The sequence below is a fragment of the Saimiri boliviensis genome, chromosome 10 (genome assembly GCF_048565385.1).
Source record: "Saimiri boliviensis isolate mSaiBol1 chromosome 10, mSaiBol1.pri, whole genome shotgun sequence".
Lineage (NCBI taxonomy): Eukaryota > Metazoa > Chordata > Mammalia > Primates > Cebidae > Saimiri > Saimiri boliviensis.
The window spans coordinates 8930997-8948152 of record NC_133458.1 but is presented as its reverse complement, the minus strand read 5'-3'; the positions used below and the strand labels follow the sequence as shown (position 1 = coordinate 8948152).

Sequence of the window (17156 nt, the reverse complement as noted above, 5' to 3'; positions counted from 1 at the left end):
GCCATGGCTCTGAGAAGCTACCTCTGTCCCTCTTCTGCTGGGAGCTGGGAGACTTACAAGCCTCTGGGATTGGCTGGCTGGAGGCCAGGGCCTCGAAAATATTCTATACCAGAGCCTTTGCGTACAGAGAAAAGTGAATGCACGTCCTGTGTGTCTGGACGCTACCTGAAATGGCCCTCTGGGAGCCAGAGTTGTGATGCCATGTCCTACTTCAACCATCCATGTAAATCTTGTCTCCTTTATAAAACATCCATGCTTGTTTTAATTTCAAAAGATTATTGGGAGTTACTGACCACAGTAAAAATTTGAGTCTTTTCCACAACAGGTTTGCCGCCGGAACACAGGTGTCGTGAAAACTACACCTAAAAGCCAAAATGGGAAAGGAAAAGACTCCTATCCACATTGTCATCATTGGACACGTAGATTCAGGCAAGTCTACCACTACTGGCCATCTAATCTATAAATGTGATAGCATCGACAAGGAATCATTGAAAAACTAGAGAAGGAGGCTGCTGAGATGGGAAAGGGCTCCTTCAAGTATACCTGGGTCTTGGATAAACTGACAGCTGAGCGTGAACGTGGGATCACCGTTGGTATCTCCTTGTGGAAATTCAAGACCAGCAAATACTACGTGACTATCATTGATGCCCCAGGACACAGAGACTTCATCAAAAACATGATTACAGGGACATCTCAGGCTGACTGTGCTGTCCTGATTGTTGCTGCTGATGTTAGTGAATTTGAAGCCGGTGTCTCCAAGAATGGGCAGACCCGAGAGCACGCCCTTCTGGCTTACACACTGGGTGTGAAGCAACTAATTGTTGGTGTTAACAAAATGGATTCCACTGAGCCACCGGACAGCCAGAAGAGATATGAGGAAATCGTTAAGGAAGTCAGCACTTACATTAAGAAAACTGGCTACAACCCCGACACAGTAGCATTTGTGCCAATTTCTGGTTGGAATGGTGACAACATGCTGGAGCCAAGTGCTAACATGCCTTGGTTGAAGGGTTAGAAAGTCACTGCAAGGATGGCAGTGCCAGTGGAAACCGTTGCTTGAGGCTCTGGACTGCAGCCTACCACTAACTAGTCCAACTGACAAGCCCTTGCGCCTGCCTCTCCAGGAGGTCTATCAAATTGGTGGTATCGGTACTGTTCCTGTTGGCCGAGTGGAGACTGGTATCTCAAACCTGGTATGGTGGTCACCTTTGCTCCAGTCAACATTACAACTGAAGTGAAATCTGCTGAAATGCACCATGAAGCTTTGAGGGAAGCTCTTTTTGGGGACAATGTGGGCTTCACTATCAAGAATGTGTCTGTCAAGGATGTTCATCGTGGCAAGGTTGCTGGTGACAGTAAGAACGACCCACCAATGGAAGCAGCTGGCTTCACTGCTCAGGTGATTATCCTGAACCATCCAGGCCAAATCAGTGCTGGCTATGCCCCTGTACTGGATTGCCACATGGCTCACGTTGCATGTGAGGTTGCTGAGCTGAAGGAAAAGATTGATCACTATTCTGGTAAAAAGCTGGAAGATGGCCCTAAATTCTTGAAGTCTGGTGATGCTGCTATCATTGATATGGTTCCTGGCAAGCCCATGCATGTTGAGAGCTTCTCAGACCATCCACCTCCGGGTCGCTTTGCTGTTTGTGATATGAGACAGACAGTTGTGGTGGGTATCCTCAAAGCAGTGGACAAGAAGGCTGCTGGAGCTGGCAAGGTCACCAACTCTGCCCAGAAAACTCAGAAGGCTAAATGAATATATCCCCAAATACCTGCCACCTCGGTCTTAATCAGCGGTGGAGGAAGAACGGTCTCAGAACTGTTCGTTTCAATTGGCCCTTTAAGTTTAGTCGTAAAAGACTCGTTAATGATAGCAGAGCATCGTAAAAACTTCAGAAGGAAAGGAGAATGTTTTGTGGACCACTTTAGTTTTCTTTTTTGCATGTGGCAGTTTTAAGTTACTAGTTTATTTTTTATTTTTTATTTTAAAGATGGGGTTTCACCATGTTGGTCAGGCTGGTCTTAAACTCCCAACCTCAGGTGATCCACCTACCTTGGCCTCCAAAGTGCTTGGATTACAGGGGTGAGCCACCATGCCCGGCCTGTTGTTTCCATTAAAAATCAATACTTTTTAATGGAAACAACTTGACCAAAAATTTGTCACAGAATTTTAGACCCATTAAAAAAGTTTAATGAGAAAAAAAAAAAAGTTGATTCGATGTTTCAAGACCCTTCTCTTGCTCCTGAAATGGGAAACATTCCCTCATCTGCCTCGCAGGGTGTGAGATGGGGGCTGTGGCTCACTTTTTCGGTGTCCCGCTGCTCAAACCTCTAGGAGGAGCATGCAGACAGGCAGGTTGTGAGGCTCTAGCAGCATCTAGGGTAGGGTGTTTACAGCTCCTGAAGCCCCAGCAGGTGTGTGTGACAATGCGCTCTTTAAGTTTAGCCATCCATAGGTGGCTTGTGTTAAACAGCTCAGTTAGACCCTCTGCCTTATCACAAGGACAGAATGCTTTCTATCCTGGGGTTCTTGCCTTAGTGTGCCAGAAAAATTGGATCACCTGTGGGCTTGGGGGATGGGTGTGAGGTTTTTAAATTAAGTGCTGGTAGCTCTCAGTGAAGTGGATGGAGAGGCTAGAAGGAGGATGGAGTGGGAAAGTGGTCTTCCCCTGGAATTGGGCCGCCCAGTGGCCAGGCTCTCCTCTGCCTGGCCTCGGCTGACCAGCATGTCATCCCGCCATAGATGGCCCGCTGGTGTCTGCCACTGTGTTCTTCTGCTGGTGAGTTCCACCCAATGTCCAGCTGCTTGTGTCTGTGCTCACTGGGGTCTCAGGACTTTTATAGGCACAGGATTGGGGGTGGCTGTGGTGGGCCAGGGTTGGAAAATGCAACCTTTGGGCACGGAAACAGAATTACCTGTCCTCACCTAGGTCTGCAGTCACAGGCCTGAGGATGGAGCCTTTGCCAGGGACCCTGCCTTTCTCTACTCAGCACTTTCCTGCCCCGCTCCTGTATCACTCCCACGTCCCTCCTCACCCTGGATCTCCCTTTCAGGGGGTCTGTGCCTCTGTCTGAGAAGCACAGCTCCAGGCATCTCAGGTGTTGCTGAGTTTCCACCATGATGGCATCACCCTCCACCAACCTGGAGGTAAGATCCTGATGTGGCATTAGAAAGCCAGAGGCAAGGTGGGCAAGTGGCAACTGTGCAGAGGAAGGTTCAGTGCCCTACCATCCATGATTGTCTTTCAAGTTTTCTAGAACCTTCCCTAGTCTCAGTTATTCTGATATGCTGATGTGAAAACCTGCCTACACCAAGGGCGTTTATGACTGTCAGCAGCTTAGACAGTGACCCATCCCAGGGCCCTGGCATATTCTCTTGGATCAGAGCTTTGAGTGACAGGAACGAACAACAGGGCATTCCAGGCTCCCTCAGCAGAGTGCAAGTCTCTGTGCCTGAGCTCTCCAGGGCAGGAGTGAGGTCACCTTGAACCAGCGGAGATGGGGTGGGTGGTAAAGGAATACAGGAGGGCCTTACTTTAAGCACACTCCAAATATGCAAGTATGGAAAAATCCAGACATATCAAACAGGCATCAGAGTTTTGTTTTTCAATCCATTTAAAATTTTTAATAACTAAAGTTATTGAATTTCCCCATGACTAAAATCTCCACAGCTTTTGAAAATAATGTTCTAGGTACAAAAATTAGATTTCTCACCATGTACGTTCAGGAGTACTTACTGTGCAGAACATGGCCCACCCCAGCAATGATATTATTAATTATAATAGAAACAAGCTTATTACTCAGATGCTGACTCATATTTACAAGAGGTTTTGAAGTTTTATAGGGCTGACCTTTGAGTCATCCATTTTTGAGGACCTCACAATAGTCCCTAATGGCTTTCAGAGTGGGGGAAGCCTGTTGCATCAAAGCCTAGTCAGATGAAATGAAGAATATTTTATAGGAACACAGAGTTCTTTTGAGCTTGGCTAGGGACAAAACCCACTCAGTAGAAGTTAGTCAGCAAGTCTATACTGAGCACTTACTGGGTCCTCAGCCAGGTGTTGGTCATGAAGTGTATAAAATCAAGGTGACAGTATTGTCTAAACAGAAAACTTAGGGTTTTTAGTATAACAAAAGATCTTTATGTCATTTATTGGTGCAAAGAGATATTCTGGGAGATGCAATTTGGACCTCAAGTATAGAAAAATGTGGGATAATTTATGTATTCATTTGAATAAAAGAGAGTATCTGAAATTATGATTGTCCTGGGAAAACAAGTATGCATGGTCATTTGTTCAATAAAAACTGCCCAGGGTTCAGCACAAAGATAAAAGCTGCAGTCCTTGCCTCAAGGAGCTCACTGTCTAGTCAGAGATGGATGTGCCAGTCAACAACAATAAGGGAATAGATGTGAAAACAAAATTCAGGAGAGTGAAGGAGTGCTAAGTCTTGCCTAGGAGTCAGGGATCTCTTCTCAAAGCAGGTAACTTGAGCTGAACAGTGAAGGATCAGTAGAAGTTTGCTAAGCAAACTTGGGTCAAAGGAATACTCCAGACAGGAAATAGAATGTCTGAAATATGGGGGGATGGGACCATGCATAGAGAATGACAAAAAATTCAGTCTGGTTAGAATGGTGGGTGGCCATGGGATGGGGTGAGGGATGAGAGGCAAGAAATAAGACTGAGTTGAGATCATAAGTAGTTCTGTATACCATCTTCATAATTTATTGTAATTTTTACTACTTTTTTTGAGACAGGGTCTCACTTTATCACCTGGGCTGGAGTGTAGTGGCATGATTTTGGCTCACTGCAGCCTCAACCTTCTGGGCTCAAGCAATCCTCCTGCCTTAGCATCCCAAGTAGCTGGGACTTTAGGTACATGCCACCACACCTGACTAATCTTGTTTGTTGGTGGAGATGGAGTTTTGGCATGTTGCCCAGGCTGGTCTTGAACTCCTGAGCTCAAGTGATCCACCTGCCTTGGCCTTCCAGAGTGCTAGGATTACAGGTGTGAACCACTGCCTGGCCTCATGTTAATTATTTAGATACTGTTATCTAAGTCAAGTGCTATCAAATCATTTTAGCTCCAAGCCCCCGTTTCTTCAAATAAAAATCTGACAAGTGCAATATAGAAATTGGATCAATGAGAAACTGCCCTGTGGAAGTGTGTGTGTGCAACGTGTAGGGGGAGTTCACAAGTCTCCTGGCAGCCTGACCACTTCCACATCCCTACTGGAGGTTTTAGAAGAATTTCCATGGAACACACTTTGGAAACTACTGACTTAGAAATTGGAGAGTAACTGATAAATTCTGAGCAGGGAGAATTAGGTATTTTGAAAGATTGCTCTTGAGGTTGTATGACTGGTTGCTATAAAAGGAGGGTCGCCAATGCTAAGAGATAAGCACAAAAGCTCAGATGAGACAGTGAGAGGACAAATTGGAGCTCTCATTGTTGAGAAAAGAGGTCCTGATAAACACACCATCCTTTCAGCTTTGACCCTTGCAGGGCTAGATCAGCTTCATAAAAACTCACATCTAATCTGGAATCATATCATTTCCAAATTGATCTATGATAATCTGCTTCTACTCTAACTGCCTGACAAGAGGAAAAGCAAATTTCTCTGAAAAAAAGTTAATTTCTTGAAGAACATCAAAATATCACATTTTCAAATATAGTATCTGTCACTCAATCAAAAACAACCAAACATGCAAAAAGATAAAATCGAGTGAGAATCAAGAGAAACACAGAAAATAGACACAAATTCTTGAGAAAGCCAGATAGTAAAGTTACCAGACACAGACTTTAGTTTAACTGTTATTTATAAGTTTAAATGTGATTAATAATTTCAATGGAGAATTAGATATGATAAAAAGAATCAAACGGTAATTCTATAATGTAAATAGATAACTTGGTAGATGAGTTTAACAGCACAGTGGGCACAGCTGAAGCAGGAATTGGCAAACCAGAATACAGATGAGAAGAAAATATCCAGACTGATGCACAGAGACACAAATAGTGAAAGATATAGAAAATCTAAAAGAGAATATGGGACATGGAGAAATGGCCTAACATATGTATAATTGGAAACCCAGAAGGACAGGAGAAAGAGAAAAGAGGTGGAGTAATACATAAAGAGATATTGACCAATAATTTTTCAAAACAAATGAAATGAGAAAAGCTGCAACTTGCAAGAGTTACAAACTCCAATTAGAATAAATAAAAAGGTAACTATGTGAATTGATAAATATACTGTGGTTTATTTGTCATGGGAACTCTGTACCTTCTGCTCAATTTTGCTTTGAACCTAAAACTGTTCTTAAAAATAGTCTATTAAGAAAAAACCCTCACTTACAAAAAAGGAGTCTAGGCCTAGCCTCACAGACAAATAACTGAAAACCAAAGGACAAAAGGAAATACTCTAAATATATACTATAGAAATACTATAAATATAAGCCAGATTAAAATGACATATTAATTTCCAAATAACATAAAATAAGACCTATCACTAACTTTTCAACAGAAAAATGGAAGCCAAAGGACAACAGAATGACACTTTGAAAGAACTTAAAGAAAATAGCTGACAACCTACAATTTTATACTCAACAAAAGTATCCTTAAAACACAAACATACAATAAAGACAACCCCAAAAAGCAAAAACAGATAATTTGTTAGCAACACATCCTTACTAAAGAAAATAAAGAGGGGAGTTCTTAAGGCAAAAGAAGGATGAGTCAGATGAAGGAAGGTGTAAATGCAGAAAGGAATGAAGAGCAACAGAAAAAGTAAATATCCATGTAAGTCTGCATTAATTTTGACTGTGTAAAGCAATAATAATAATAATAAATAATAATAATAATGATAATAATAATAATGTGTCTCATCTTTAATTTATATATAGGGTTTTCCAAAACATGATAGTAATAATAGAAAAGGCAAGATAGAGAATAAATGGACTTAAAATGTTGTAACATCCTATATTGTCCAAGTGTTAAGATCAGTAACTTAAAGAGGATTTTAATAAATCGTGGTTTTGTATTGTAACATCTAAAATACTGAAGAAATGGTGAATGAATATGTAACTTAATTAGTTTTCTAGGGCTACTATAACAGATTGCCACAAACTGGGTGGCTTAAAACAACAGAAATTTATTCTCTTATGGCTCAGGAAGCCAAAAGACCAAAATCAGGGCACTGGCAGGGACACGCTCCCTTCAAAGGTTCTGAAGAGGTACTTCCTTGTCTTTTCCAGCTTCTGGTGGTTTCTGGAACTCCTTAGCCTGTGGCTGCATCACTCCAATCCCTACCTTTGTCTTTACATGGCCTTACCTATGTGTCTGTGTGGTCTGTGTGTCCTTTTCTGTCTCTTATAAGGGCATTATCATCATTGGATTTACATCCCACTCTAACCTCTACTTTAATTACATCTATAAAAACTGTATTTCCAAATAAGGTAACATTCTGAGATTCTGGATGAACATGAATTTTGGTGAAACACTATTTAACCCACTCCCAAAAGTAACCCATACCTTGTAGCCATCACCCTATGTTACCCAAATCCCCTAGCCCTATGCAATCACCAATTTACTTTCTATTTCTATAGATTTGCCTATTTGGAACATTTTCTATAAATGAAATTATGTAATATGTGGTCCTTTGTGAATGGCTTCTTTTACTTAGCATAATTTTAAAGGTTATGTCATTCATTTTTCCAGATTTCCAAATTCTGTCCCAGATCAAGTCAGACTACCAGAAGTCTCCATGCTAGAATGATAATAGTTTATCTCAGATGTTTTATTTATTTATTTATTTATTTTTAAAATTTATTTTTAAAAAATTTAAATTTTTATATTTCAATAAGTTTTTAGGAGAATAGGTGCTGTTTGGTTACATGAATAAGATCTTTAGTGGTGATTTCTGAGTTTTTGGTGTACCCATCACCTGAACAGTGTACACTGTACCCAATGTACAGTTTTTTATCTATCACTACCTGCCACCCTTTCCTGCAAGTCCCCAAAGTTGAATGTGTTGTGCTTTTGTGTCTTAATAGCTTAGCTCCCACATATGAGTGAGAACGTATGACATTTGGTTTTCCATTCCTGAATTACTTCACTTAGAATAATAGTCTCCAATTCCACCCACATTGCTGCAAATGCCATTATTTTTTCCTTTTTATGGATGAATAGTATTCTATGGTACATATATGCCACATTTTCTTTATCTACTTGTTGATTGATGGACATTTGGGCTGAGTCCATATTTTTGCAATTGCAAATTGTGCTGCTATAAATATGTGTGTGCAAGTATCTTTTTGTATAATGACTTATTTTCTTCTGAATAGATATCTAGCAGTGGCATTGCTGGATCAAATAGTAGATCTACTTTTACTTCTTTAAGGAATATTCACACTGTTTTCCATAGTGGTTGCACTAGTTTACATTCCAAACAACAGTGTAAAACATTTGTGTAAAAGTGTTTCCTTCTCACACTCATGCCAACATCTATTTTATTTTATTTTTTTTATTATGGCCATTCTTCCATAATCAAAAAAATAAAATTCTTTTCTTGTTATGGTCACCAGGAGTGAGGTGATATTGCATTGTGGTTTTGATTTGCATTTCCCTGATAATTAGTGATGTTGAGCACTTTTCCATATGCTTGTTGGCTATTTGTATATCTTCTTTTGAGAATTGTATTCATGCCTTAGAGTACTTTCTGATGGGATTATTTTTTTGTTCTTGCTGATTTGTTTGAGTTCTTTGTAGACTCTGGATATTAGCCCTTTGTCAGATGTGTAGATTGTGAGGATTTTTTCCTTTTCTGTGGGTTGTCTGTTAGCTCTGTTGATTATTTCTTTTGCTGTGCAGAACCTTTTTAGTTTAATTACCTCCCATCTATTTATTTTTGTTTTTGTTGCCTTTGCTTTTGGGTTGTTTGTCATAAAGTCTTTGCCTAAGCCAATGTCTGGAAGGGTTTTTCCAATGTTACCTTCTAGAATCTTCATGGTTTCAGATCTTAGATTTAAGTCTTTGATTCATCTTGAGTTTTTTTTGTATTATAAGGTGAGAGATGAGAATCCAGTTTCATTCTTCTACATGTGGTCTGCCAATAATCCCAGCATCATTTGTTGAATAGGGTGTTCTTTTTCCACTTTATGGTTTTGTTTGCTTTGTTGAAGATCAGTTGGCTGTAAGTATTTGGCTTTATGTCTGGGTTTTCTATTCTTGTCCATTGGTCTATGTGCCTTTATGCCAATACCATGCTGTTTTGGTGACTATGGCCTTATAGTATAGTTTGGAGTCTGGTCATGTGATGCCTCTAGTTTTGTTCCTTTTGCTTACTCTTACTTTGGCTATGCAGGCACTTTTTTGGGTCCATATGAATTTTAGGTTTAGTTTTTGTAATTCTGTGAAATATGATGGTGGTATTGTGATGAGAATTGCATTGACTTTTTATGTTTCTTTTGGCAGTATGGTCATTTTCACAGTATTGATTTTACCCATCTATGAGCATGGAATGTGTTTCCATTTTTTTGTGCCATCTATGATTTCTTTAAGAAGTGTTTTGCAGTTTTCCTTGTGGAGGTCTTTCATGTTCTTGGTTAGGTACATTTCTAAGTGTTTTATTTATTTTTGCAGCTATGGTGAAAGGGGTTGAGTTCTTGATTTCATTCTCAGCTTGGTCGCTGTTAGTGTATAGCAGAGCTACTGATTTGTGTACATTAATTTTGTATCATGAAATTTTGCTCAATTCATTTACCAAATCTAGGAGCTTTTTGAATAAGTCTTTAGTGTTTTCTAGGTATACAATCCTATCATCAGCAAACAGCAAAAGTTTGACTTCTTCTTTACCAATTTGGATGCCATTTATTTCTTTCTCTTGTCTGATTGCTCTGGCTAACACTTCCAGTACTATGTTGAAGAGAACTGGTAAAAGTGGGCATCTTTATCTTGTTCCAATTATCAGGGGAAATGCTTTCAACTTTTCCCTGTTTAGTATAATGTTAGCTGTGGGTTTGTCATAGACAGCTTTTATTACATGAAGGTATGTATGTCCCACCTATGCCAGTTTTGCTGAGCAGTTTAATCCTACAGGAATGCTGGATTTTATCAAATGCTTTTTTTTTGCATCGATTGAGATGATCATGTGATTTTTGTTTTTAATTCTGTTTATGTGGTATATCATATTTATTGACTTATGTATGTTAAACCATCCCTGTATCCCTGCTACAAAACCCATTTGGTCATGATGGATTATCTTTTTCGTATGCTGCTGGATTTGGTTCGCTAGTAATTTGTTCAGGATTTTTGCATCTATGTTCATCAGGGATATTGGTAGTTTCCTTTTCTTGTAATGTTCTTTCCTGGTTTTGGTATTAGGGTGATACTGATTTCATAGAATGATTTAGGGAGGAATTTCTCTTTCTCTATCTTTTGGAATGGTGTCAATAGGATTGGTGCCAATTCTTCTTTGAACGTCTGAAAGAATTCTGATGTAAATTCATCTGGTCCTGGACTTTATTTGCGTTGGAAATTTTTAAAATTACCATTTCAATCTTGCTGCTAACTATTGGTCTGCTCAGAGATTCTATATCTTCCTGGTTTAATCTAGGAGGATTGTATATTTTCAGGAATTCATCTGTCTCCTTAAGGTTTTCTAGTTTATGCATGTAAAGGTGTATATAGTAGCCTCGAATAATGTTTTGTATTTCTGTGCTATCAGTTATAATATCTCCCATTTTGTTTCTAGTGAGCTTATTTGGATCTTGTCTCTTCTTGGTTAATCTTGCTAATGGTTGATCAATTTTATTTATCTTTCCAAAGAACCAGCTTTTTGTTTTATTTATCTTTTGTCTTTTTGTTGTTGCTGTTGTTTCAATTTCATTTAGTTTGGATCTTCGTTATTTCTTTGCTTCTCCTGGGTTTGGGTTTGAATTGTTCTTGTTTCTCCAGTTCCATGAGCTGTGACCTTAGATTGCCTATGTGTGCTCTTTCAGACTTTTTGATATAGGCATTTAATGCTAGGAGCTTTCCTCTTAGCATCACTTATGCTGTATCCCAGGGGTTTTGATAGATTGTGTTACTATTATTGTTGAGTTCAAAGAATTTTTAAATTTCCATCTTGATTTCATTGTTGACTCAATGATCATTCAGGTGCAGGTTATTTAATTTCCATGTATTTGCATGGTTTTGAGGGTTTCTTCTGGAATTGATTTCCAATTTTATTCCACTGTAACCTGAGAGAGTACTTGACACAATTTTAATTTTCTTAAATTTACTGAGACTTGTTTTGTGGCCTATCTTGTGCTCTATCTTGGAGAATCTTCCATGTGATAATGAACATAATGTATATTATTCAGTTATTGAGTAGAATGATCTGTAAATATCTGTTAAGTCAATTTGTCAAAGGGTATAGTTTAATCCATTGTTTATTTATTGATTTTCTATCTTGATGACCTATCTAGTGCTCTCAGTGGAGTATTAAAGTCCTGCACTATTATTGTGTTGCTGTCTATCTCATTTCTTAAGTCCAATAGTAATTGTTTTATAAATTTGGATGTGCCAGGGTTAGGTACATATATATTTAGTATTGTAATATTTTTCTGTTGAACTAGTCTTTTTATCATTATATAATGTTCCTCTTTGTCTTTTTAAACTGCTGTGCCTTTAAATTTATTTTGTCTGATATAAGAATAGCTGCTCTTGATTGCATTTGGTGTCCATTTGCATGGAATATCTTTTTCCACCCCTTTACCTTATGTTTACATGAGTCTTTATGTGTCAGGTGAGTCTCCTGAAGACAGCAGAAATTTGGGTGGTGGATTTTGATTAATTCTGCCATTCTGTATCTTTTAGGTGGAGCATGTTGGCCATTCATAGTCAATGTTAGTATTAAGATGTACTATTCTATTCATTGTGCTATTAGTTACTTGAATACCTTGTTAGGGCTTTTAAATTGTGCTACTGTTTTGTAAGTTCTGTGAGATTTATGCTTTAAGAGGTTATATTTTGGTGTATTTTGAGGATTTAAGATTTAGAGTGACTTTTAGCAGTTCTTGTAGTGCTGGCTTGGTGGTCGCAAATTCTCTCAGCAGACACAGGCCTCACCCTGCACCCTGTTCCCGTGCAGCCTTCAGTCCTAAAGGTCAGTCCCACTCCCACCATTATCCCCAACAGCACCAAGTCTATTTCGAGGCAGCCAGTGACCAGGGCTGAGAACTTGCCCCAGAACAGAAGCTTCCCTTTGAGAAAGCAAGCAGACTCACAGTTTTTTGGCATCTCAGGAAGTCTGCAGCATGAATTCAGTTCCTTCAATGGGCTTGTGAATTCTCTTGGCTTTCCTCGTGTGTTTATGTAGTAGCTCCTGGAACAAAAGTTCATGAGGTGAGTCTCCATGTGCTGCTCTGTCCATCTGAGTGGGAGCTGCAAGCTAGTCTCACCTCTTATCTGTCATCTTCATTTCCCATTCTGATATTAGTTTTAAATAACTTGTTATAACTACAGAACTTTTTGTAAGCCTCATTGTAATCAGAAAACAAAAATGTATACTAGACACAGTAACAATAAAACACAACAAATTAAAACATACTACTAGAGAAAATCACTTAATCACAAAGGAAGACAGGAGTTACAAAACAATTAGAAAACAAGTAACAAAATAGCAGCAGTATAGTAACATTGAAGGTAAATGCGCTAAATTCTCCAATTAAAAGACACAAAGTGGCTGAATAGATTAACCAGACTCAAGTATATACCACCTACAAGAAATTTGCCTCACCTATAAAGACAGAAAGATTGAAAGTGAAGGGTTGGAAAAAGATAGTCCATGGAAACAAACAAAGAACAGCAGGAGTAACTAAAGTGTATATTATATATTTGTATCAGATATAAAAGACTTTAAATCAAAAACTGTAAAAAGAGACAAAGATGGTCATTACATAATGATAAAGGTATCAATTCAGCAAGAGGATATAGCAATAATAAATATATATTCACTCAACACTGAATCACCCAAATATATAAAACAGGTGTTAATATATCTAAAAGGAGAGACTGCAATACAATAATAGTAAGGGACTTCAACACCCCTCTTATGGCAATGGGTATATAATCCAAGGCAGAAAATCAACAACAAAAATTGGAGTTAAATTTTACTGTAGCCGAAGTGGACCTAACAGACATTGATAAAACATTGAAACCAACTGCTACAAAATATACATTTATCACATCAGTCCATAGCACATTCTCCAGAATAGGCCATGTGTTAGGCCACACAACAAATCTCAACAAATTCAAAACAGTAAAGATCATATCAAGTATCTTTTCTAACCACAATGGAATAAAGCTAGAAATCAATAACAAGAGGCACCTTGGAAACTGTACGAATAGATGGAAATTACACAACATGCTCCTGAATGAACAATGGGCCAATGAAGAAACTAAGAAGGAAATTGTTAAAGAATCCGAAATAAATGGAAAGGGAAATACAACATACCAAAATCTATGGGATACAGTAAAAGCAGTTTTAACAGTGAAGTTTATAGCCATAAGCACTTACATTAAAAAATGGAAAGACTTCAAATAAACAATGTAACAGTGTACCTCAAGAAACTAGAAAAGACGAACAAACCAAACCTCAAAGTAGCAGAAGGAAAAAATAATAAAGATCAGAGCAAAAAAAAAAAAAAAAAGAGATTGAGACTAAAAAGAAATATTTTTAAAAATAAATGAAACAAAAAGTTGGTTGTTTGCAACGACAAAATTGACAAATCTTTAGCTAGACTACAAAAAGAAGAGTGAAAACCCAAATGAATAAATTAAAACATTACAAGGGATACCATAGAAATACAAAAGATCATTAAAGACTGCTATGAACAACTATATGCCAATAAGTTGGAAAACTTAGAAGAAAAAGATAAATTGCTGGACACATACAACTTACCAAAGTTAAACCATGAAACAGCAAAAAAAACTTGAGTATACCAACAAGTAATGAGATCAAAAGAGTAATAAAAACTTTTTCACTGAAGAAAATCCCAGGACATGATTAAATCACTGCTGAATTCTACCAAACATTTAAAGAAATAATACCAATTCTACTCAAACTATTTCAACAAATTTAAGAGGTGGGAATACTTCCAGACTCATTCTAGGAGGCCTGCATTACCTGGATACCAAAACCAGGCAAGGACACAACAACAACAAAAGAAAACAATAGGCCCATATCACTGATAAACATAGATGCAAGAATACTCAACAAAATACTTACAAATGGAATTCAACAACACATTTTAAAAAATCATTCACTATGATCAAGTGGGATTCATCCCAGGGATGCAAGGATGGTTCCACATATATAAATCAATAAATGTAAGAAACTGCATTAACAGAACTAAGGACAAAACCATATGATAATTTCAATAGGTGCTAAAAAAGCATTCAATAAAAATCGACATCTCTTCAAGATGAAATCTCTCAACCAATTGGGTATAGACGAATGTACCTCAACATGATAAAGGCCATATATAACGAACACACAGCTAATGTCATACTTAATAGTGAAAAGTTGAGAACCTTTCCACTAAGATCTGGAATGAGACAAGGATGCTCACTTTCTCCACGTCTATTCAACATAGTACTGGAAGTCCTAGCCATAGCAAGTTAGCAAGATAAAGAAATAAAGGACATCAAAATTGGAAAGGAAGAAGTCAAATTATCCTTTCTTGATGATGATATGGTCTTATATTTAGAAACACTTAAAGTCTCCACTAAAAACTCTTAAAACTGATTAACAAATGCAGCAAAATTGCAAGATACAAAATTAACATACAAATGCCAGGAATACCTTTATGCACTAACAGTAATTAATTTGAAAAATAAGTCAAGAAAGCAATCCCATTTACAACAGCCTACAAAAAATAACAAAATACTTGGAACTCAGTTTAACCAAAGAAGTAAAATATCTCAACAAGGAAAATGATAAAACGCTGATGAAAGAAATTGAAGAGGACATCAAAAAAATGAAAGAAATCCCGTACTCATGGATTAGAAGAATCAATACTGTTAAAATATCTATGCTACCTGAAGCAATACACAGATCAAAGAAATCCCCATCAAAATACCAATGACATTTTCACATAAATAACAAAAAATCCTATAATTTGTGCGGAATTACAAAAGATCCCAAATAGCTAAAGCAATTCTGAGGAAAAAAAAGAACAGAGCTGTAGGCATCACACAACCGAATTTCAAATTATACAAAGCTATAGTAACCAAAACAGCACAATATTGACACAACAACAGACACATAATGAAAAGAATAGACAACTCAGGTATAAATCCACTTACAGCCAACTTATTTTAGATAAAGGCACCAAAACATACATCGAGGAAAGGACAGTCTCTTTAATAAATGGTGCTGGGAAAACTGTATATCTGTATGCAAAATAATGACACTATAGTCCCATCTTTCACCATACACAAAAGCCAAACCAAAATGGATTAAATTCTTAAAGGTAAGATAAAAAACTATGAAAGGAAACATTGGGGAAACACTACAAAGACATTGGTCTGGGCAAAGATTATTTTTAGTAAGATCTCAAAAGCATGGGCAACAAAAGGAAAATGACAAATGGGATTACATCAAGCTAAAAAGCTTCTGCACAGCAAAGGAAACACTCAGCAAAGTGAAGAAACAACATAAAGAATGGGGAAAATATTTGCAAACTACCAATCTGTCTGATTATATATATATATATACATATACATATAAGCAGAATATAAAAGGGCCTTAAACAACTCAATAGCAAAAAAAAAAAAAAAAAAAAAAAAACAAAAACAAAAAAAACAACAACCAAATGACCTAATTAAGAATCAAACAAAAGACCTGAATGGACAGTTCTCACACGAAGACATACAAATGGTACAGATTGTCAAAGGTATATGAAAAACTGCTCAACATCACTAATAATTAGGAAAATGCAAATCAAAAACACAAGAAAATATTGTCTCACCCCAGTTAAAATGGCTATCACAAAAAAGATTTTTTAAAAATGCTGGCAAGGATGTGGAGAAGGGGGAATCCTCATCCACTATTGGTGGGAGTGTAAAGTCATATAGCCATTATGGAAAACAGCATAGAGGTTCCTAAAACCTACAAATTGAACTGTCATATGACCCAGCAATCCCACTGCTGTGTATATATCCAGAAGAAGGGATATCAGTATATTGAAGAGATACCCACATTCTTATGTTTATTGCAACACAATTCACAATAGCCAAGATATGGAATCAACCTAAGTGACTGTCAACACATGAATGAATAAAGAAAATGTGGTCTATATACACAACATAATATTATTCAGCCATAAAAAAAGAATAAAATCCTATCGTTTGCAGCAGGATAGATGGAACTGGAGGTCATTATGTTAAGTGAAATCAGCCAAGCACAGAAAGACAAATATTGCATATTCTTACTCATATGTGGGAGCTAAAATAGTGACTCTCATGGAGGTAGAGAGTAGGGTGGTGGTGACCAGTGGCTGGGGAGGGATGTGGGAAGGGCAAGCTGAAGAGAATTTTGTTAAGGAGTATCAAAACACACTTAGATCAAAAGAATAAGATCTAGTGTCTGATAGTACAATAGGGAAACTATAATTGACAATAATTATTATAGTTTTCAAAATAGCTATGAGAAAAGAATTGTAATGTTCCCAAGATAAGTGTTTGAGGTGATGGATACATCGCTTCTCGGCCTTTTGGCTAAGATCAAGTGAGGCGATGGATACTGAAATTACCCAGGTTTGATCATTATTCATTATATGCAAATATCAAAATATCACATGTACCCCCCAAATATATGCAACTATTATATGTCTCTAAAAATGATTTAGAAAGTAAATACATGATGAAGATAAAAACAGAAACATTTATAGATAGAATCAACAAAGCCAATGTTCATCAGTGAAACGGACTAACAAAATTGATAAGCCATTAGCAAGACCGATCACGAGAGAAAAAGCAAGGCACCAAAACCCACACTGAGAAAAGAACAGTCTCTTATATATAGCCAATATCAGTAATAATAAAATGGGAGAGCACTTCAGATCCTGGAGAAAAGAAGATAAAGGAAGGATTTTATGAAAAACTTGATGCCA

The 17156-nt window shown here is 37.5% G+C and overlaps 1 protein-coding gene and 1 pseudogene across 1 annotated transcript in view; one reads left to right on the top strand and one right to left on the bottom strand.

Moving 5' to 3' along the window:
• ZNF746 (zinc finger protein 746) overlaps window positions 1–15760 on the bottom strand; it is a 44406-nt gene extending 28646 nt beyond the window's left edge. Inside the window, exon 1 of the mRNA XM_074378937.1 lies at window positions 12267–15760. The gene's annotated coding sequence lies outside the window, so the exon portion shown is untranslated. The remainder of the gene's footprint in view (window positions 1–12266) is intronic.
• On the top strand, window positions 360–1774 carry LOC101027759 (putative elongation factor 1-alpha-like 3; annotated as a pseudogene).
• Window positions 15761–17156: the final 1396 nt, after the last annotated feature.